The sequence below is a fragment of the Onychostruthus taczanowskii genome, unplaced genomic scaffold, assembly GCF_017590055.1.
Source record: "Onychostruthus taczanowskii isolate IOZ18803 unplaced genomic scaffold, ASM1759005v1 scaffold31, whole genome shotgun sequence".
Classification (NCBI taxonomy): Eukaryota; Metazoa; Chordata; class Aves; order Passeriformes; family Passeridae; genus Onychostruthus; species Onychostruthus taczanowskii.
In genome coordinates this window covers 2,770,355-2,792,278 of record NW_024500461.1, presented here as the reverse complement: position 1 = coordinate 2,792,278, position 21,924 = coordinate 2,770,355, and positions in this window count along the sequence as shown.

Sequence of the window (21,924 nt, the reverse complement as noted above, 5' to 3'; positions counted from 1 at the left end):
TTTCAGTGTAGAACCATGGTCAAGTGTTTGCTGCTACAGAAGAGCTCTTAAAATGAATGTGAGCGAGATCTTACTATTAAGGTGTGATAGCTACTTCTGTTAATGCATCACAAAGGGGACTAATGCTGCTTTAGCCGACTGCTGAAGATTATTCTGCTGGGAATGTATGTCTGCCCTTTTGCTCTTTACTTCAACACTTTTAATGAGTATTAAGATTTTCCACTCATTTAAACCACTAGTTCTCAATTGGTTGCTTCCTATTAACTCCAGTTAGCACATCACCTCAGCTCAATGAAATGTTTCAGGCCTGAGAAAGCCCAGAATGTATGTCCTGTCTGCTGTCATATTCAATTCATGATTTGATAATAACTATGATTGAACATGCTCAAGTGCAGAAGTTCTTTAGCTTTGGTTTAGTGTGATGGTCTCTTAAAAAGGCACAATCTGTCCAGCCTAAAGAAGCCGATAAAAAAAAAAAAAAACTGGTCAAAAAAAGCAGATGTGAAGATTTAAAAAATCTAAAAGTAATTACTATAAAGTGTGACATCCAGGTACTTACATATTAATAAAAGAACTACTGAAGCAAAGAAAGAAATTGTATGTATACTTGCTATTAAAGCCAAAGGAATCTACATTGCTTTGATTCTTCAGCTTTGGGAGCAAAGGTAGTAAAAGAAGAGGGCAGAAGAGAGATGTTTCATATCTATCTACTTAAAAGTCTGTGTGTCATGTCAGTTATAGCTACAATTAATCTGGGGGTGTGAGGGGGGTTGTTTAAGGAAGAGATCTTTGCAAAAGTCAGTCATGCTTAAAGAAAATCCTAATTGAGTCTTACACAATTTTGTTCTTAGGAAATGGCCTAAGAACAAGATCATCCATGTGGAAAGTGAAAACAGATTACCAGTATTATTATTGCTGAAGGCATAAGGTTCCTCTAACCAATATTATTTTTGGGATCTGATTTTGCCACAGAAATTTAAAAGAATCAGTCACCATTAATGTGGCACAAATGAAGGCCACATAATTACTTCCCTACTCATCAGTGGAGGTTCCCAAGTTCACTGAAGTGCAGGATAGACATACAGTCTTGATGCCTGATTTTAGTCTTTTTTGATGGATCAAAATTTTATTGATACCTTACAGAGTATCATGCAGTGAAGAAAAGAATGAGAATAGGGAGAAAAAAAGGAAAAATAAGTAAGCATGAAAAAGGTGGGGGGGAAAAGGGTTGAACAGTTTTAACCCTATTCTCAGGAAGCAGCAGATACAGTTTAGTTGATGAATCCTTATTCTGCCATAAGGGGAACAATGGTCTTGTCACACTAGGGATGAATCAGTCATGATTGTGATAGCAGTAGCAGATAAAAAAAAGGATGTGTTTGCAAAAGAATTTTAGATACTCTGAAAATACTTGCCTGTATTAACCAGCATGGAACACTCAAGAGCCCTGTTCCGGTGACATGCAGAGTATTTTAAAAAAGCTTTCTACTTCTACCACATCTTTGAGAAGTTAGCAGAAAGGCTGTTATGCGAGTTTTTAAAAAATGCAGGAAATCTAATATCAACATCTAAATACCTAGTTAGATTCTGTGGTTTGAGGAAAAAGGATGAAGTCAAAATGCTAGCTGTAATCTATGTGCCTTGCCACTTGATGGTGCTCATATGTCACGTCTGTTGGTGAAACGGAATGCTTGGGAGTTTTGAAAAGGGCAGAATAATGTATTTTTATTCTCTATCAAGACTTCTGAATGATCATGGTGTTGCTACAGGTCAGAACTTTAATAATGTATTCCTTCAGCAGCTTTCATACATATTTGGGTTTTTATTTTCAAAACTCCTGAATTGTTAATGCTATCAAAACCAAAACCAAGCTGTCAGTATCCCATTGTCAAGTCACTTTTGGATCTTGAGAGCAGGCAGTAGGTTCTTGAGTGAATATTTTGAAACAGTACTTTCTAATATGCTTTTTTATTATTATTTTTTAATATTACTTACTATTTTTATTTCTTAAATTAGCAAAGTAACTAGTTGACAAGTTAGTGGAATAGGAGAATCTCTGACTAATATTACTACTAACACTGATAATTGTCTTAAAAATTCCAAGGTTTCTCACTGCCATCATCAGTAAATGATTAAAGTTGCCAGGAGATAGATGAAAGGTGTTGGGGAGGTAGCAAGGAACACCTGAGAAGAGGCATCAGCTGAAGGAGTGACTGGCCTGCAGCACTGCTTCTGAGGAAAGCAGCTACTGAGATGTCTGTTTTTAGAGTAGTACAGCTGGTAACTGTGCCTTGGGCATCTGTTTAACCCTTTTGGTAAGTTAGGTGTGAAGTATTTCTCACTAGCTCTGACAAAACCGCCATGTCTTCCATTTATATTGTATTCATCATTACTGACAACTGAGTGAAAAAGACTGACTGCTTGTCTGAAATCAGCAGCAGTACATGTCTTCAGTGATTTTTATCCAGCAAAGTACCCAGAATGACAATGAGAGCTCCCATGCACAGTCTTTAAATTAGGGTGTTAAAGAACACATTCAGTGAAAAACCAGATGTCGGAATTCTCCCTTTTTATTCAGTCTGATGCAATTTTCTGGTTTTGTGATGCCCTCTAAATTTTTCACATCCAACTCAAACTCAACAGGTGAATAAAAAAGAATGTGTTTTCCAACATTCGAGGTTTGAAGATGTGAGATATTCTCTTAACTGAAAGAACTTGAGAGAAGAATGGTGTAAAAAGGCAAAAGAAATTTCCTTCAAAGCAACTCTAGTAGACTTTCAGATTTTTGATTCAAGCAAAAAGGAAACACATACAAAGAAAGAGACAGGTTTATTGCAATCTGCAAATAAAGAATAAAGAAACGTCAAAAGATTGATGAAAGGGGGTGGAACTGAAATGTAACACATTAAAAGAGGAAGGAAACAGATACTGAGGAAGTAAGACTGATTCAATAAATGACAAAGTGTAAATTGAACAGGTAGTAATTGATCAAAAGGATAAAGGGGTATGGGGGGAAAAAAAGGACTTCAGAAGGAAAACAGATTTTGATGGCTGGTAAAGTACGGTGTAATCAAGCCTTTAGATGAAATAGTCTGCAGTAAGATATAGCTGTTAAACAGAGGTATGAATCAAAGGTAGTTGACATTTTGTTAGCATAGGAGGAGAAGAAAAGAGGAGGAATGAATCAGGACAGGAGAACGCTGGGCTGGGAAGAAAGACTTGAGTTGTGCCAGAATTAATTTCCCTTCAAGTATTCAAGTGTCTCTGACATACTGAAGAGCTTGATTATTTTTCATAACACATTTTGAGATGTTCTGGGGAAAAAATCTTAAGGAAATGCAGCCTTCCAAAATTACTTCATTTTAGCTGTCTGATCTGAAGACAAAACTATCGGGGTAAAATAGCAGTGAAATTTTGCCATGTATTTAAGGTTTAAGGAGAAAAATAATTACTTAAAAGCACAGAAAACTCAGTGTATGAGAATATGAGGAAGAAAAATGAGTTTGTGACTAAAAGCTCTGAGTTGGAGACCACTGTGTTACTGTGATTTAACATTTTAGTAAATCTCTTGGGCATTTGCCTAGCATCAAGGATGTGAATAGTTCCAACCATTATTCACAGACTTGAAATTAGCCAAAATCTCAAAGCACCTAAATGATATGCATTATACTGCCTGGTTCCTGGAATGGAAACCAGATACCCAGCTTCCCATATGCAGAGCATCTGGACAGTGAAGTGCTCCAAAATTATATGCCTGTAAATGGGCAACATTTGATGTGAGACTTCAGTGTGACAGAAGCCCTTGTTTTCAAAAAAAAGAAGGAACTGAGGCACTCTGGAGAAACTGCCCAACAGATGGGTGAGACATCAGTGTCTGTGGGTCACTGCAGAAATTAAATGTTCAGCTTTGTTCAAGTATAAAATATTTTGAATAAAACTGTGTTTAATTATATGGATATTACATTTAAGAAAGCTGTCATGAATGTTCTGCTCACCCACAGGCAGCAAAATCAGACAAACTACTTACCTGCCACAAAAAAAAAAAAATGAGTGGCTTTCAAAAATGTTGCAAAGATTATATGTACACATTCCCTTTACCTATATGTATACATAAACATATATATATGTATCTACAATTCATTTTACTTTCTGAGGGAAGAGCAAAAAGGAGATGGAACAGTTGGCCCTTAAGGGTCTGTCTTAACTCCTCAGGAAGGTTTATCTTTGAGTAAGTTTAATATTGCTCCATAAAGAATCTTCAAAGCAGCAAACAGCTAAAAAGTAAGGTCACTAGAAAGAGGTTTTGAATTAAGCAAATAAGGGGGTTCTTTAGACATATTTTGAAATTTCATAAGAGACTCTAAAAGTTCCCCTAGACCTCAGATTCTTAAAAAAAGAAGGAACTGAGGCACTCTGGAGAAACTGCCCAACAGATGGGTGAGACATCAGTGTCTGTGGGTTACTGCAGAAATTAAATGTTCAGCTTTGTTCAAGTATAAAATATTTTGAATAAAACTGTGTTTAATTATATGGATATTACATTTAAGAAAGCTGTCATGAATGTTCTGCTCACCCACAGGCAGCAAAATCAGACAAACTACTTACCTGCCACAAAAAAAAAAAAATGAGTGGCTTTCAAAAATGTTGCAAATGTTTACCTATATGTATGCATAAACATATATATATGTATCTACAATTCATTTTACTTTCTGAGGGAAGAGCAAAAAGGAGATGGAACAGTTGGCCCTTAAGGGTCTGTCTTAACTCCTCAGGAAGGTTTATCTTTGAGTAAGTTTAATATTGCTCCATAAAGAATCTTCAAAGCAGCAAACAGCTAAAAAGTAAGGTCACTAGAAAGAGGTTTTGAATTAAGCAAATAAGGGGGTTCTTTAGACATATTTTGAAATTTCATAAGAGACTCTAAAAGTTCCCCTAGACCTCAGATTCTTTAGGGTCAACTTAACACGGCCTCCATAAACCTCATAGATGTCACAATGCAAGGTTAGCCTCTTACACATCTTAATTCACACATTGTTATAAGCATCCTTTTGATTTTGATTTCTTTCTGCTGCCCCAGGATGGGGCAGATGGTTTATCAGATGGTTCCCATTTTCACCACAAGCTGCACAAGCAGATGTGCTGGCACAATGGTTGTGGTGGTGTGGAGACAGGAAGGAAGGGCTGAGAGCAGAAATTGCTTAAACCTGCACTGCCACCAAAGAAAGAAACATGGAATTTTTGCTTTCAGCTCTAGAAATATTCAGTATTCTGTATGAAAACTATGTTACAAACAGTTGCAAAAATATCCAGCCTCTTAAGGGTTTTACATCATTTACAGTTGTCAGGTAGCTGAAAATTAGACAACACATGGAGTACAGATATATGGCTATACAGCCATATAAGAAACACTGGTGGCACTAAATCATGACTTTATAGCAACTGTTAAAAACAAAAAAATCAGGATTCTTTAAAAACAAAACTGAATCAGAATTCTTAAGCTTCATTACACAGCCTTTTTCTTCTGTTTTCAGCGATTACATTTTGTATCCTTTCATATCTGTCTTTTACCCCTTACAGAATCAGCAATCTTCAGGACTCAACAGTTTGTTGAAGTATCTGATATTTGCAGAAGCAGCCTCACACACACAAAAAACCAATCACTGTTGAATTATCTACATTTGTTTCCTTAATTGCAGTTTGATTGCAGAGAAGCTGAGCCTGTACTGCTGGACAGAAAATACTTGTGCCAGTACTGCATGGGTCAGAAGGAGTCTGGTCCAGGGCACACTCTGACTGTGTACACCTCCTGCATCTCTTTGTATTGGCTGTGTGAAGGACACAGGGATCTAATTCTCACCCTCTGCAACACTTCAAACTACTCTTAGCTGAAACACCAGTTGTGGGATGTGCTGAACAAGCAACTGAACAAATCTAGCAATTTGGTGAAGGGGAGGAGGAGGTGATCCTTTCTGTCTTCCTACCCTCACTCCTGCCGACTTTCATATTCATCAGACTTTTATGGACAGATCCATTTGTTTAGCCCAGAAAACTGTTCCACCTGTTATTCCAATTGTTTTTTTTTAAAGTTGTGAATCAAAGTGATTCATTATGGGACAAAATGAGTGCAAGCATAGATGGAGGAGGGAGGAGGTGCTTTACAGTCAGGAAAGGAATGGACTGCTGGATGTCTCTCATTTATTAGTAATGAAATTATTATATCTGCTCAGTCATGTAGCATTACCCCAAGAGAGAGATGTGTGACTGGATAATCTAACTTTTGGCCTAGAAGGTGCAGTATCAATTAAAAGCCTATCTTATGTGTACATGAGCTTTCACAATATATATTAAATTCATAAAGCACATTCTTATTAAAGCACATTAATGATCTCTGGAAAAGATTGTGAGGGAAATATTAGAGCCTTATCCTCTCTTCAAAATGAATATAATAATATGCCACTCTTTTAGTTTTTAAGTCTGCTTGCTTGCTGCTGCTGAACTCGGGAAGTTTCCCTGTCTGGAACTGGGATTGAGCATGCTGTTGACCTTTCATCATCATAGTCATAAGACTGAATAGCTAATTTTATTTAACAAAATGTCATAACCTGGCTATGGCAAACCATTTCTTCAAAGACTGCAAATGTGTCCAAAGTCAGATCTGAGATTTGACTCCTAGCACATTTACAGACATATATGAAGACTTGAGTGCTGCCCAGGCAAAATATTTCAGAAATTCAGCATGTGGTGTAATAGATTTTAAGACTGTGCCTAGAAATGAAGAAAATTGGGGTTTGCTTCAGGCAAAGTTCTGACAGACAGTGGTACAGATAAACATCCTCAGTAGGAGATACGTACTGTTCCCTCAAGACAGTGTTTTACTGGCAAAGGACAAATGAGTACTAATCTTCAGTGAGACATGGATATAATTCTTTAATGCAAATAGAACAAAAGCCAAGCTCAGAGATCATGAACACTCTTACAGTTGGCCTTTACGACACAAGTAATCTGCCAGGTAGCAGCACTGCTGCCCCAGTCTGCATCACCCTAAACTCAGATTTATTACAATTGTTAAAATGGGGAGAAAAATGCAACAGCAACAAAATGAGACACTAGCTGTGATGCTCACTTATATTCCTCTTCACTTGCCTTTCTTGAAAGATAAAATAAGTAAACCACTCTAAAAGTGAGAAAATAATGCCTCTCTTAATATTTTTTTGGGGTGGATATCATGCTAAGGAAATGAGGTAGTGCATCATAAACTAAAAGGATTAACCCCTCATTTTGTTGACTTCAAGTTTTAAGGAGAAAATATGACATTTCATTCTCTGTATGAAGAAAGTCATGCTACCATATGGAAAGTCGTGAATTGTTCAGGTAGCTTTTATTTAAATGGTATGCTCTGTCTCACCCCTCTGAAATGTATGGTATATTCTAAGCCTGTGGTCCTGCCCTGAACCCTCCTGTATCTGCAATCCCATTGGCCCAGGTCTGATTCCGCGCCCACTTCAATTCCCCTCTTAAGCTGTGCTAGGGGATCAGTCTGGTTCTTAGCCCTTCCTCTCTCTGAGCCTCTTCCCCCCTCTTGCCCCTTCCCTCCCCGAGGCTCCCCCTCCCTCCCCCTCCCCCCTTTTCCCTCAGTAGCCATGCTGTACCCGGGGTTGGGACCCCAAATAAACCTTCATCTGATCAGCACCCTCAGAAGCCGTGTGGAGTCTCCTTGCCTGCCTGCTGCTGCCAGCCAACTCACAGCCTAGGGGGCCCTCCGGGGACATCCCCGGGGTGCCCCACCTCAAAACGCACCGCAACAGTGAATGTGGGACAGATCAAATGTAGGATTTGAGTTTTAAACCTCTATTCACTTTAATAGGTGCCACGCAGCTTAACTTTTTGAAGACATGACCCTGTGCAACTATTTTGCACAGAAGATTTGAAGATTTTGATTTTTGAATCTTTCATGTACTGCACATCCTGACTCACATGTCACATAATTGTGCCAAACTGTGCTGTTTGTGCCAGTATCTTTTTGACTTACAGTACTCTGGCTCCTAATTTATGTTGACAGTCTAGCCTTGAAGTAATATTGCTGTATCATCACCAGCATTAAAAAGAATTCATCTCTGCTGGCAAGCACTTCCTTTCTACTTGGAGGAGACAGTTCCACTCATCGATAGGTGCCATTACAAATAATTATTTGAGTTGCAAAAAAATCCTTTCCCAAGACAGTATCTTTCATGGGAGGGAAGAATATGCTTGTAGGTGGTTGTGTAATGTGTTATTTCCTTACCTCTTTTCATAAAAAAATTAAATTAAAAATTAAAAGAAGAAGAAGAAGAAGAAGAAGAAGAAGAAGAAGAAGAAGAAGAAGAAGAAGATAAGAATAAGAACAGATTACAGATTTAGGAATTGATTCCAATGAGTTAGGTTTGTTACAAAACCTGAGAGATTGTCATCTTTGTCATGAATAATGCTTGGTAAGCTTGTAAAAACCTCCAAATCGGGAAGTGGGAAGATTCTTCTTGTGCAGGTAGAGCTGTGCAATTTCCATGGGGCACACCTCCTTCCCAGCCACTACACAACTTCTGGAAAGGGGCAGGTACCAACCTACAGGATGCAGGATGGTGTCAGCAATTGGGAATGGGTTGGGTTATTACTGTTGCTCAAAACAACTGGCAGTGCCCAGGGTGTGCGCAACATACACAGGACTTCCTTCTTCGCTGATGTTATGGTAACACTGATTCTCCAACACATTTATGCCTATGAGAATGCAAGAATAATTTGGGTCATTTTAGCCCCTTCCCAGTACTGTGAGACCCATTATGCTTGCTTTCTATTTTAAATTTTTTTTTTTAGTTTAAATCTGTACTTACACAAAGATCACATGAAATAGAATGTTTGATCTCTATTGTGCAGGGAAGAAAAAAACTAGAAAGAAACACAAAGGAAATTTGTGACAGATTTAGAAACAAAGATCAGATCATGGTCACTGGAAAGGAGAGAAAGAAGCAGAAACTTTCCTTGTAAAGACAAAGAAAGAAATGTGTCCTTACTTTAAAATGTATTTTGTGAGATTAAGAGATGATGGATACTGATACAATTTCACATACCTAGTGCAGAGCTGACTAGCCCTATAACCCTTGGGAAATGTGTTTAAAGTAGATTTTCTTTTTTATAGCATTTTTTTGAACTAACATAAGGAGCAGGCAAGTCCCTAGTTTAATTGAGGGTTTAGCTATCTTTTTCTCCAATTACTTTTTTTTTAAGGTGAAAAAAAGAGGGATTTTTGCTTTAAAAGTAGAAAATTCAAATGCATCTTGACATTTTCTGATGGTGTGCAGTTATATATAGCACATGAGTGTGCTTTGGGACAATGAGATTTTCTGGCAAGAGGTGCTGCACAGAGAAGGCACATGTGGAGCTGTGACATAGAGTGCAAAAATGTCCAAACAGCTGAGCACCAAGAATGTCAGGACAGGTACACAATGTAAGCTTGAAACCGGTTCTGCATATGCAACAAGTAGCTGACAAAAGAGAATTTCTTAAGGTCCAAGTACAGAGTTATGCATCAGGGAATACTAGACCTAAACCTAACTTTGACTGAGATTTCTAGTGTGGTTTCATTTAATTTATCTCTCTTCTACCTGTCATTTTCTGCATAAAGTCTGAATACATTGCTGCCTTTATCCTAATATTCCCATAATAATAATAATAAATTTTTCACTGTTACATTGAAGACAGAATAGCAGAGTGAGTATTTTTTTCTAGTTAATAATTAATATTCTATTTTTGTATTGAGTTTCTTGTAAAGAAGGCACAAGGTGTTCTAGGTGCACAAGAGTGAAGGAAAGTTGTATTGGATTAGCCGTGATAAAGCCCTAGGTCTCTTGCAGTCAGTGTTAGACTCAGCCAACTCCACCAGCTGTAGAGAATCCCTTGACTTTTTCTTTTCACCAAAAACAGTCACTGCCATATGATTTAGCTAAAGCAGGGATTTTTCATGGCCTGGGATCTCAGGTACTGCTGAGGTTGCTTGTATCTTAAGCCATGTAAGCTGGGGCCCCTTTGAGATATAAACATCTGCTTGCACTTTCTCTGAAGGAAGCTGGCTTAGCACTTTCATACTTAGGGTTATAAGTAATTTCACTTTCCTATTTAGTTAGGTTGTGGCTGGTCAGGACAGGAATTGTCTTTGTGAAGGCAAGAGCCATTGACCTACTGATTCAATTGTCTACCAGTATATGACTACACTGGGAGTGCAACTGTGAATCTGATCGTTGTAATAACAATTACCTGATCTGAAGGATAATAAAATTATTCCACTCCCATAGCATAATGAGATTCAGGTTAATTTTTAGCCTTTCAGTCAAAAGTTTGCTCACAAATTGAAAACAAAATAGTAAAATACCATCTGAGATTAATAGATTTGTAAGCAAATGTAGATTTTAATTTATTGTGAGTCCTTCATTGTACACTGTTAAAGTGCTTTGGGTCAAAAGATTTGCTGAAAAGAGCACAGATTCTAATCTATGCAACACATCTGGAGAAACACTGCATATCTCTCGTGAAATAGATTAATGAAGACAGAAATATGGCTTGGTACAGAGATAGACAGATTGGTCAATCCTCATGAAAACCATTCTTCTCAATAACAGAAAAGCCTGAGAGTTTTCTGTGACACTCTATTATGTTTCCTCCATTATGGCAGTATAGAGCACTATATTCTGGGCAGAGCATCTACCCATTTAATTTTCAAGTGTAGTCGTAAGTGTGCATCCAGCCCATTCAATACAGACTTGTGCATAATATTTCAGCTTTATGGACAGAGGCTTGAGATAATCAATTATGAATGGGTTAGACAGCATGATACATGATGCTGCCCCCACACAAAATGGAACATGAAAAAGCATCCAGCAGGGACATCAGCTGGAGCTCTTCTCAAGAAGTTCAACGTCGTAATTTGGAACTCTTAATTCAAGCTTAATTCACATACAGGGGAATGTGGGCAAGGCTGCTTTCACTCAGAGAACTGCAGGACAAAATGAATGGTTTATGTGCAGGTTTCAAGGAGGGTTTGGGATTTTGTAATAATTTTGTGAAGTTGACAAACTGAAATTGATAGCTGCTTAGAAATTCTGTGTGGCAGAAAGATGCTTATTTGATACTGAAATTTTCTTGAAAATATCACGTTTTCCTCAGTTATTTCCAGTAAAAAAATTAGAAATCCAGAAAAAAAAAAAAAAAAAAAGAAACAGGGTGAGAACAGCAGATATTGAAATCTTTTATTAAGGCCTGATTTTATTTTTAATGGAAGGATATATTTAGCTTTTTCAGAAAAACTCTACCATATGTAGACTAGCACAAGAAGTTTTGGTGGCTTTTGCATGAAGTAAAACACCTCTGTAGCCAGTGTACATGCAGCTCTTCCTAGAAATCCTGGCCGTATGAGACCTGGATTTCTTATTAGGACTGTTGTGTAATGGGGATCTGTGAGTACTCAGCTCTCAAAATCAAAGCATTTTTTCTCCACAGTGTTGTGGCTAATAGTTATATTTAGATGCTGGCAGGTTATGCAGTCATAAAAATGAGACTATTTTTGGCAGCAGGGATGTTCTAATGCTCATGGGAATGAGGTGTTTTGTTGATAGTTTTCCTCAACCAACTACAGAAACTGCCGGTGATGAATAGGTCATCCACTTGGAGACACTTGCCAGAGCTGTGCATTTCATGAGGCTAAGTTTCATTTCAAAGAAAGTTTTCACTGTCCTTGTAAAACATGTTTTTTCTTCAGCATGATTTCATTCTAACTGATAGGCTTGGACTTCAAATAAAAGTATCAGTGTATTAGTAATACCCCTACAGATAACTTGTCAAGTGACCACCCACACAAAACAAGGGGAGTCAGAAGTCATGGCTCCCATCCATCGTGAACCACAGAAGATATTGTAGGTTGTCATTTCTGCTGCCTGTGCATTTTCATCGTTTCCTTGAATCAGATTTCTAAGCTTTGGAAACGTACAACTCACGGACACGAAAGACACAGTGAAGCATAACCATGTAGCTGCTGAAAGTGTACAGTACTGCCAGCAAAATAAGAAAAAAATTACATGGGGTGCTGTAGTATCTCATTCTGTTTAGTAACAAGGGACTATAGAAACCCCCTCAAATGCAGAAAAAGCCAGTTTATCACTGGATCTTCAATTTATTTTCTCTATAGAAAATAAATTTAATTTTAAAATATGAAGGGAGACATATTTCTAAAGGTGAAAAACACCCTGCCTTGAGAACTTTGTACCTATTTGTTTCAATCCACAAGTATGAGCCAGGAAGAAATTTCATTATCTATGCTACTGAAAAGAAATGCCCTCTTACCAACTAGTCATATTTTACTACGAGCAAAGCTCAGTTTTCCTAAATCAACTGCACGATCTGTTTTACAACATTTCTAGGGAAATAGCTTTTTGTTTTTGTGGATAGAGATGAATTACTTGCTATAATAAATGGTCTGGGTTTGTACTTGGAAAGTACTTTTTATCTTCATATAAAACAGGAACTAGATAATAGATAACTTGAAGCAAACCAATTGAATGCATCATAATTTCAAAAAACCACACAGTGAGAACCCTGGTGTATCTTCTAAAATTTCACAAGTAGTGATGTACTTTCCCCCAGTGACTCACACATAGTCAACTCCCAGCTATCTGGGTAATCACATGTGGAAGAGATTTCTAACTTTTTTTGAAGAGTAAAAGATAATAGAAATCAGCTGATACAAATTATGAATACTAAAAGATGTAACGATGTAGGATTACTCTTGGTAAATGTGCTTTACAGGATAAATGTTTTTTAGAAGCAGGAAATAATACTGGAATGTGTCAGTGGCTGCCACTCCACCTATTGCACAAGGAAAGCATCAGCTCCACTTGTTAAAATTCCTGGATTCTAAGAGATGCAGGGATGGAGGTTTAGTGCCAGTTTAGTTAAGAGTGGGTTAGTTAGCTAGTTAGTTAGTTAGTTAGTCAGTCAGTCAGTTAGTTAATGAACTGGTGGGCCCCAAAAGAAGAGAAAGAATCAAAGGATACTTATCATAAAATTATTCCAAACTTTTCAGAGTATTCCATACTCTGCCTGTATTTGAATCCACATTGCTGTGGTTTAATACAATACTTTTTCCTGAAGTCAAGGACAAAATGAAAAAAAGGTTAAGGTTGCTGCACCCGTACATCTTACTTTAGTACAGCAAGACATCCTGATCAGTATCCAGCTCTGCTTCTTCTTAAGAGACCATCCAAACTCCATTTAGAAAAGGGTCTAAGAACATTTGAGCTGTCATCCTCAATTCTGAGAAAGAAGAACTACTCCAGGAAAACACTGTTCCAGTGTGGAGCTGAAAAATGAACTGCCTGTGAATGCCATCCAGAAAAGGAGAGAGTTGGCTAGACCAGGTAGGCTGCTGAAACCAGGGGGAAGAATCAAACCAGAAGGGAAAATGGACTTCATACCAAATGACTTTTGCTGTACATGACTCCCAAATCTGAACAGCCTTCATATGAACTGGGAAAAACATTAATTTCTATTTTTCAGATGAGGAAGTGCATAGCAGGATGTCGAATTTCAGACATTTTTTCCGCAAGACACACTGTCCTTAAAAGGAAAGGGAACTATGCTGATCAACTTGGTCTGCCCTCTGACAGACTAAGGATGTGCAGCTCTTGTGTGCACAGGTGCTATGTGAAAAGTTTGGCCTTCCTTTGGCAGTTTTCCTTGCTATTCCTACTGTGTAAAAGCAATCTTGAAGGGATGTAAAACAAAGCTGTTGGCAATAAAGCCTGCTTTTAAATTGAAGCATAGCAAGAACCACATGGTAAAGTACAAAACAATAGCAAATCAATCATTAATCACTCTTATTTTCTGGAGCAAAGCGTTATTGTTAATATAATAAAAGCATATGGCTACTCTGATAGAATACACAGAATGGAAAACAAACAAAAAAAACCCAAACATTTGCATGGTGTCAGCCATAACAGTTCTTACACTTATTTACTTAATTGTAAGTTTGCTCCATGTTTAATGGTAAACAACTTATTTTTGCTTGTTTCTCCTTCTGTTGTCAGCAGCTGCATAAAAGCTTCTTGTTGAAAACTTCAGGGAACAGTGCTATGCTAGTTGTTCCAAGCTGGATAAATTTATGAGCAATTTCTTCGTCTTCAAGCATTCTCTAAACACCTCCAAAAATCAGTGAAATTTCCAGCCTGAATGGAGGTACATGGCTGTAGTCATAACAAATGAGCTGTGACTACATATGCAATATGGTTTGTGGTAAACACCTGGCTTCACCCTATTCTAGAGCTGTTTCTCCAGAAAATATAACTTGAATCATGAAAGTTGAAAACATCAAAAATCTGGGTGTGATGAAATGCTAGTGGTCTTACTTTTAAACCATTTTTTTGGGGGGTTAAGTATACAGAAAGGTAAGTGTCCTGCACCGTGTTTTCTTTCCTTTCTTTGCCATTTGTACCCATTGATTAAAATGTTACAATTCAAACATTAAATGTACACAATTAAATACAAATACCACAATAGAAAAATAAACTCTGTCCTATAGAATTGTTGATTTTCTCCAAAATCTCTCCAGTTTCTCTTATAAGATAAAACCTATAGTAAGATGCGTTAAAATGAAATCACTAGTCATGCACTGAATTCATACATTTTTTCAGATGCTGGCCTTTATGTTTATAAAATAAGCCTGTATTGGCCTTTTGCACTTCTACAAGCGCTTCACTAAATTTGTGTCTAAGTTTCCTTATTGTTTTTGGCAATTACTTTTCCAACCTATCACTCACATTTAATATTCCTCTTAAGAATTAACACAGATTTAAAGTCTATAAGGATTCATCACAGCTTCACCTGCTTGTAGAAGCTGTAGACTTCAAACTGGTAAGTGATGTATCCACTCTGCAACTTCTGAGCTAGAGACATTTTAGAAAAATGATCTAGCCTTTCTTTAAAGACTGCAGATGATATAAAATTCAATGCTTCATTAGGAAAGCTATTTCAATGGCTAGCTACTCTGTGTTAAAAAGGAATTCCTCAATATGAGTCTGAATTTGTCTTATATAAGCCTACAGCGACTGTATACTGTAAAATTTCTGCCTGTTATAGAAGTCTGTACTTTAAGGAATTTCTTCCACACTTACCTACAGAAAGTAATGCAATTCTCTTCTTTTTCTCTTGAATAAACACCAGAAGTGGACATCATCATCAAAAAATTATTTCTCAAGTGCCACACAGAGGAAGACAGTAGGAAATCACAGTATCTACATTTGCACCTTCCAATCCTTATGCTCAGTTTACACATAAGATATTCACCAAACTGCACTTTATGATATTCCCAAAAACTGCACTTATCAGAAAGCAATTTCAACCAATTATCCTTCATCTGGTTGTCTCAGTATCTTTTTCTTACTTGCTGCTTTTTGAAAGTTGCCTTCCAGTTTGTGTAGCTTATTGACTTTATTTTTAACTGCACAGACTTTGCAGAGAACAGGAATATTGATAAGAAACTACCCTTTCCTTGTTCAGTACTGCAGTGGGTTGACCTTGGCTGGCTGTCAGGTGCCCACCCAGCCACTTTGTCGCTTCTGCTCCTCAGCAGGACAAGGGAACAATATAAGATTAAAAACTGATGGGTAGAGTGAGGGAGATCTCTCACCAATTACTGTCAGAGGAAATAGAGATTAAAACTGAGGAAGAATAATTTAGTTTATCTGCAATTGAAAACAGAGTAGGTTAGTGAGAAAAAAACCCCAAAACTAAACACATCTCACCACTCCCACTTCTTTCCAGGCTCAGATTCTCCTGACTCCTGTACCTCTGCCCCCCGCACCCTTGAGTGGGGCAGGGGGAGGGGAATGGGGCTGTGGACTGTTCATGATGCTTCAGGTCTGCTGCTCCTTCCTCCTCATGCCCTTCCACTGCCCCTTTGTGGGTTCCCTCCCATGGATACAATCCTTCATGAACTTCTTCAGCAAGGGGCTTTCCCATGGGTTGCTGCTCTTCCAGACCTGCTCCAGTGCAGGTCCCCCACAGGCTGCAGCTTCCTTCAAGTTACTTCTATTCTGCACCCCCCAGACAGCCTCCACTCACCTCTGTGAAGAACACATTTAAAAGTTGTCATTAAAATATGCACTTACCACACAGTCTACACAAACCTCACATATATTGATAAAGAGCATTGTCCACCAAATTTGAACTGATATCATGACTGCACCAATGCTGGTGGACAACACATGCATGCCACACCCTTTGTTCCTCCACCATATTACAGCTACAAAACAGTTCTCACAAATATTCTGCTTTCTGGTAATATTCAGATCAAGATTTGCTGATTACCTCTCTTGGTTACTGCCGTTTTCTCAAATTCCTCCAGAGCCCGCATGTGGCACCAGAAAAGGTTGTTATGGGTTAAGCTGATCTGATCTCACAGCAGCTACCCCAGCAGCTCCCCTGCTGCCAAACTCTTCCAAATAAATTGAATATAAATACCCTTTCTCTTTGTGTGTCACCTACAAATTTAATGAAGAAAAATTTCATGTTTTCTCTTGGTAAACATACTAAAAATCATTAACCTCATGCATATTAATTAGATTCCTTTTTATTCTTTATTCTCATACTTTAACTGCCCTGTCAGCTTAGTGACAAATGCACATTGTATTCATAACTGTTCGTTCTCCCTACGTAACTAATAACTGTATTTAAAGCTTCCAAATCATGCATCAGTTTTGTGACAAGGAGCAGCTAATCATCTTTCTGGAAATTCAATACCTTTTGTCATAAAACTTTGAAAATGTTTTTTCAGACAGCTTTCGTACAACATAATAACGTTAGATACAGATGATTTAACTGACTATGGATAACAAAACAATATTGAAAATTATGCTAAAATATAGGGACATATTCTAACTGGGAGACTCACTAATTTTTTGAAATGGCAATGCTCCTCTCTGGCACAGTAAGAATGGGCAAAAGAATAAATATTGGTTTTTTACTTTTTTCCCCATCCCCTCCTCTCCTTAGAAAAAGTTAATTTTCACAAAGGTTTTTCAGAAACTGTGCTTCAGGCAGAGGCGGCTGCATAATGTCCATAGTAAACATTCCCTTCCTTTTTCAGTGAAGGGTCTTAGCAATGCAGAATTCTTGTCTGAATGCATCAAAACCCAGCAGCATTGCCACTATTGAGATAATAAGAGTATGGCAAAAAACCCAAGAAAAAGTAAAATGATCCTGACACCTAAGCTCATATCTTGTGAAATATAGTTTGTAGGATTTGGTCCAGGATTCTGCAGCAATGTAGCCTTTTGCTACACCTACAGGTGTCCATCCTTCCTTTTCCTCATTGTAAGCATCATCTTCTCTTAGCCTGTTACCGTGTCAGTACTCTTATTGCTGTGACAGGCGTTTGACCCTGTATGTTAGCCTAGGAATCATGAAGGGTTTGCAATCCCAGTCTAGGGTGTCCTTGACATTTATCTTTTTCGACAAAATGGGGCAGTGCCATTTTTCTCAATCATGAGTGCTTGTGCCAGCTGACCTGCAGAGAATTGGAAAGAAGCTGTCACTTGGTATGAAAACATTAGCCAAATCATCAACCAACATTCGTTTCTCTAATTCTGTTGCTCAATGCCAGCCTTGAATATGCTACTACACATTTAAGGATACACTCATAAAAACCAGTTTAATTTCCATTTTGTTTATACAAAATTAGAAAATATTTCTATAGTATGGAGAGCAGCTATCTTCTGTTCCATGCTGGATTAGGGAATATTTTCTATATAAGGATTTCTTTTCAAATACATTGTTCCATACATTTCAGAGTTTTCAAAAAAAACAAGAAACAAGTTCACTGTTATTGGCATCAACTCGAGTTTCAAAAGCAACTTTAAAACCATTGGGGATGCTTTTACAATAGTAACCACAGGTAATACTTTGAAGTAAAATACTCTATTTGAAAACAGAATGTGCATTATTATTCCTATGGTGGTAAATGTAATACTCATTAGTAAGACTTTATGTCTTGAAAGCCTCTTTTTTCACATGCATACTTACTGTAAATGTGGATCAGAATAGCTTCATGCCTGTATTCTTAAAGGTTTTATTTTTTTTTAAAGTAACTGAAGGTGACATGGTATTTTAATTTCAGAAGTGTTGATTTTCCTTAGTTCTGATCCATGTACTGAAAATTACACTGGAACAAGAAATAGAACTGTTTATTGTAGAGATGCTTAATATAGGCAGTAAATTCAAGGCAATTTTATGAATAAAAACTTAGCAAATCTAGATGTCTAAAAACAGAATAAGTATAAATATCTGAAATATACTCTGGCAGCCTCATTTCACCAGACTCACACTGCAGTTGTTTTTTTTTTTCTAATTTCAAACTGAGGTTAGAAAAGTGCTTAAGTTAAAAGAAAGAGTATTTAAGCCTAGACACCAGCTTATCTTCAAGTCTTTGATGAGTTAAACATCTATTATTTCTCAACAGGAATCAGATATGCAATCTTCAGAGCTCACTATGAGTGCAGAAAAAGAACAAGTTCCTATCTCAATTAGCCTATAACAGTACATAAAGTAAAGATGTACTTGATCCTGACTAGCTGGTCAGTTAAGAAAATTTAATACTAGCTTTCATGGGACTTCAGGAAAGTTGATAGAAACTTGATTTTTCTCTTATCCTTCCTCTAATGGAACAAATTATTAATTTTGTCCTTTGGTATAAAATGCATGCAAAAAAAGTCAGCTTTTGAATGAAAAATCTTCTGTGTCCAGTTGTAGCCACTTGTCAGTCGAGACAGTTGGAGACATTGAGCCTGCTATTAGGAGGTCTCAGGGAAGGACTATGATCTTAGATTTTTCAGGGTATGCATTTGCCAATGGAATGGCAGTTAAAGCAAAAAAAAAAATTGTGCTTTTAGTGTGTTTCCAACTTCTATGTTAAGAAATTGTAAGAGAAAACCCAAACATAACAGTGCTTCAAATAAAAAGTGACAGCTTTTGGTTTTGCCTATGGAAAAAAATGGTTTCCCATTTTGATTTTCCTCTTCAGCTGGGGTAGGTTTTAGAAATGAACAAATTTACCTCTTGCAGCTTTTCGTGCCATATTATTTTTGCACTCTGAATTAAATTCTATTTTATTTACTTTGAGTTTTATGTTTCAGACAGCACTATTAATTTTTATTCTTTGGTACTTTTCAATTTTTAAGTATTCAGGTTTTTGTTCATGATAATATTTCCAACCATTTCACTTTTAATTATGTTTCCAGTTTTAACTGCACATCACTTCACTTAGGTCAACTTTCCTATACATTTTGGATTTCTTTGAAGGGCCTTTAGCTCTGAAATAAATCTACTTCTTTTTATTTCTTTCTTCCCTCGTAAATTCTGCTCAATTTATTTTAGCCAGTCTGGTTCTGATTTATGTTTCATTTATTTACATTTCATTATTTTCACCTTTTAAAGTTTTTTCACTCTGTGATTTCTCATTTTCTGATTCTTTTCAACTGCTTACAAGTACCTCCCCCACACCTATTAAAAAGTCCTCTTTTTTTATTGTTTTAGCTTTTTTACCCCATACTGAAAGAAGTCTTCCTTCAAATATTTTTCTTTTTCTTTTTTTTTTTACATACTTGTTTTTTTTTTTTTTTTTTTAACATACTTAGTTTTATTTTCACCTTCTTTGCCTAGTCCTTGTAAAACCAGTTGAAACTGATGCTCCTTAAAACATGGCTTGTGATTTTCCTATTATGTTCAGCACCTAAGAGTTAGGTTTTCTGTAACTAACACTTTGAAATGATCTAGTGTTTTATTGATATCTCATTTTACAAAAAAGAAAAGAGAGGGTGGGATCACATCAGACTGGCATGTTTCTTCTCACCATTTGACTATGTTAAAAATGAAAAAGGAAATGAAGATCTGTTTTGCTCTGTAGTAAGGATGGCCCCAACATGGAAAGGGAAGATGACTGATAAAAATCATGATGGAATATTGAAAATAACTATAAAGGCAACATTTTGGCTCTAGTTTTCTTTTTTCCCAAGCTATTAAAAATGGAACAAAAATGTAACCTTGTCCTCTGTTACATTTCACACTTTTTAGAAAAGTCCTCTTGATTGAGACAAAAGTTTTATATTTCTGTTTTGCAAATATATTTTCTGTTTCAAGACTGGATTTTATTAACTATTTCTGAAGTGTAATAAGCTTTTCTTCTGCTCATAATACAGTTCTATATTTCCTTTTACATTTCAGTTTCACACCACTTGAAAAGGGTACAGGTTTTAAAACTGAACCTGACAATGCAATGGTAAATACACATTGTGTAGCATGGGACTGCGTAAAATGTTCAAAGGAAAGATTCCAATTTATTTTACAGGACGCTAAAGTGATCCCTGTGTTTTTCAGATTCTAATTCCACAATGACAACTGGAGTGTTCAATGATTTTTACAGGAAATTCCTGTTCTCATCTATATTCTGTTTATTTTAGCTTGTTTTGTATTGTCATAATCTGTCTCACTTTGATGTAAAACTGGTGAATTATTTAAGTATTTTGATCTGTAATCTTTATTGTCATGACAAGGTTGATGCACAGGCGATGCCAAGACTACAGTAGACATTAAAATTATATTGCTTGGGTATGGAAACCTGATTTATTCAGCCTTCATGCCTTGAGGCATGTTGAGGTATGTTGATAAGAAATCATTACACGAACTGCTATCTTTTGCAGCTTCCTGTATTGAAGTACATTGTTTATACAGTTTTATGCATTGTTTTGCCTTCCCTATTCCCAACACAAAGCAGAGATGAAATCTGACCCATTATTGTAATTTGATCAGAAGTACCTGTCCAGACCACAGAGTGAAATGTTTCTTAAGGTGAAAACAGGAAAGGAGGTATTTGGTTTTTTTTTTTATCGTAGGATTTAATATTTCCACTTTTATAAACTGAGTTACTGTTGGCTTTTAAATGTTCATTAAAGAAAGAACTAAATGAAATCACTACTTCTTATATAGATGAAAAGTACAGGTTTCATCCAATACTGTCTTCTTCTGGACTTCAGATAATTACATAATCGAAACCCTCAGAAATCTCATTGTTTTTAAAGGCAAAGTATTTAATTATAATATTTACTTTAAAACAAAATGAAACACAAAATAGGTGGTTTTGTGAAATTAAAAATTTCAATATAGTAACTTTTTAAAAACTATGTTTGATAGCAGAAAGATGAATAAATGGTTGTTCCTTTGGCTGGACAGCCTAAATCACACAGTATTTGGTTTAATGTTGGTGCTGAGAATATTTTCTATAAATGATTTTTCAATTGTAAATTAGTTTTCAGTTAAATAAAAAAGAACATATACTTTCCTCAAACTCTTTTGACAAACACATGATTTTGGCAAGAATGTTAACTCTTTAGCCAACGCATACACAAATGTCTGAATTTTATGGACAAAAATGTCCAGGTGTCAGTTTCCTAAAGAAGAAAAATCAGTGTTTGGGTTTTTAGGTTTGACCAAAAAAAAAAAAATTCCCACTAAAAATTGGAGAGGAAAGGGCAAAATATGCTTATGCATAGCCTTCTCCATCTTTACTTTCCAATTAAATCTAGTTTTTCGCAAGCGGTTGAGTTTATAAAAGTCTGCAAGTAATGAAATTATACCCCGTAGACTGACATTTGAACTTGTTCAATTTCTCACTTGTTTTAGCTCAAATCCTGAGACTTGCACATTTTTATTAATGATTCATATTATTTAATAAACGTTTACATTTTATTGACCTGCTTAAATTTGGTTCCTATACCATTATTAATAATTATGAAAAATTTACATTATTCTGCTAATACATGTGAATTCTATATTAAGAGAATAAACAATTACATGTGT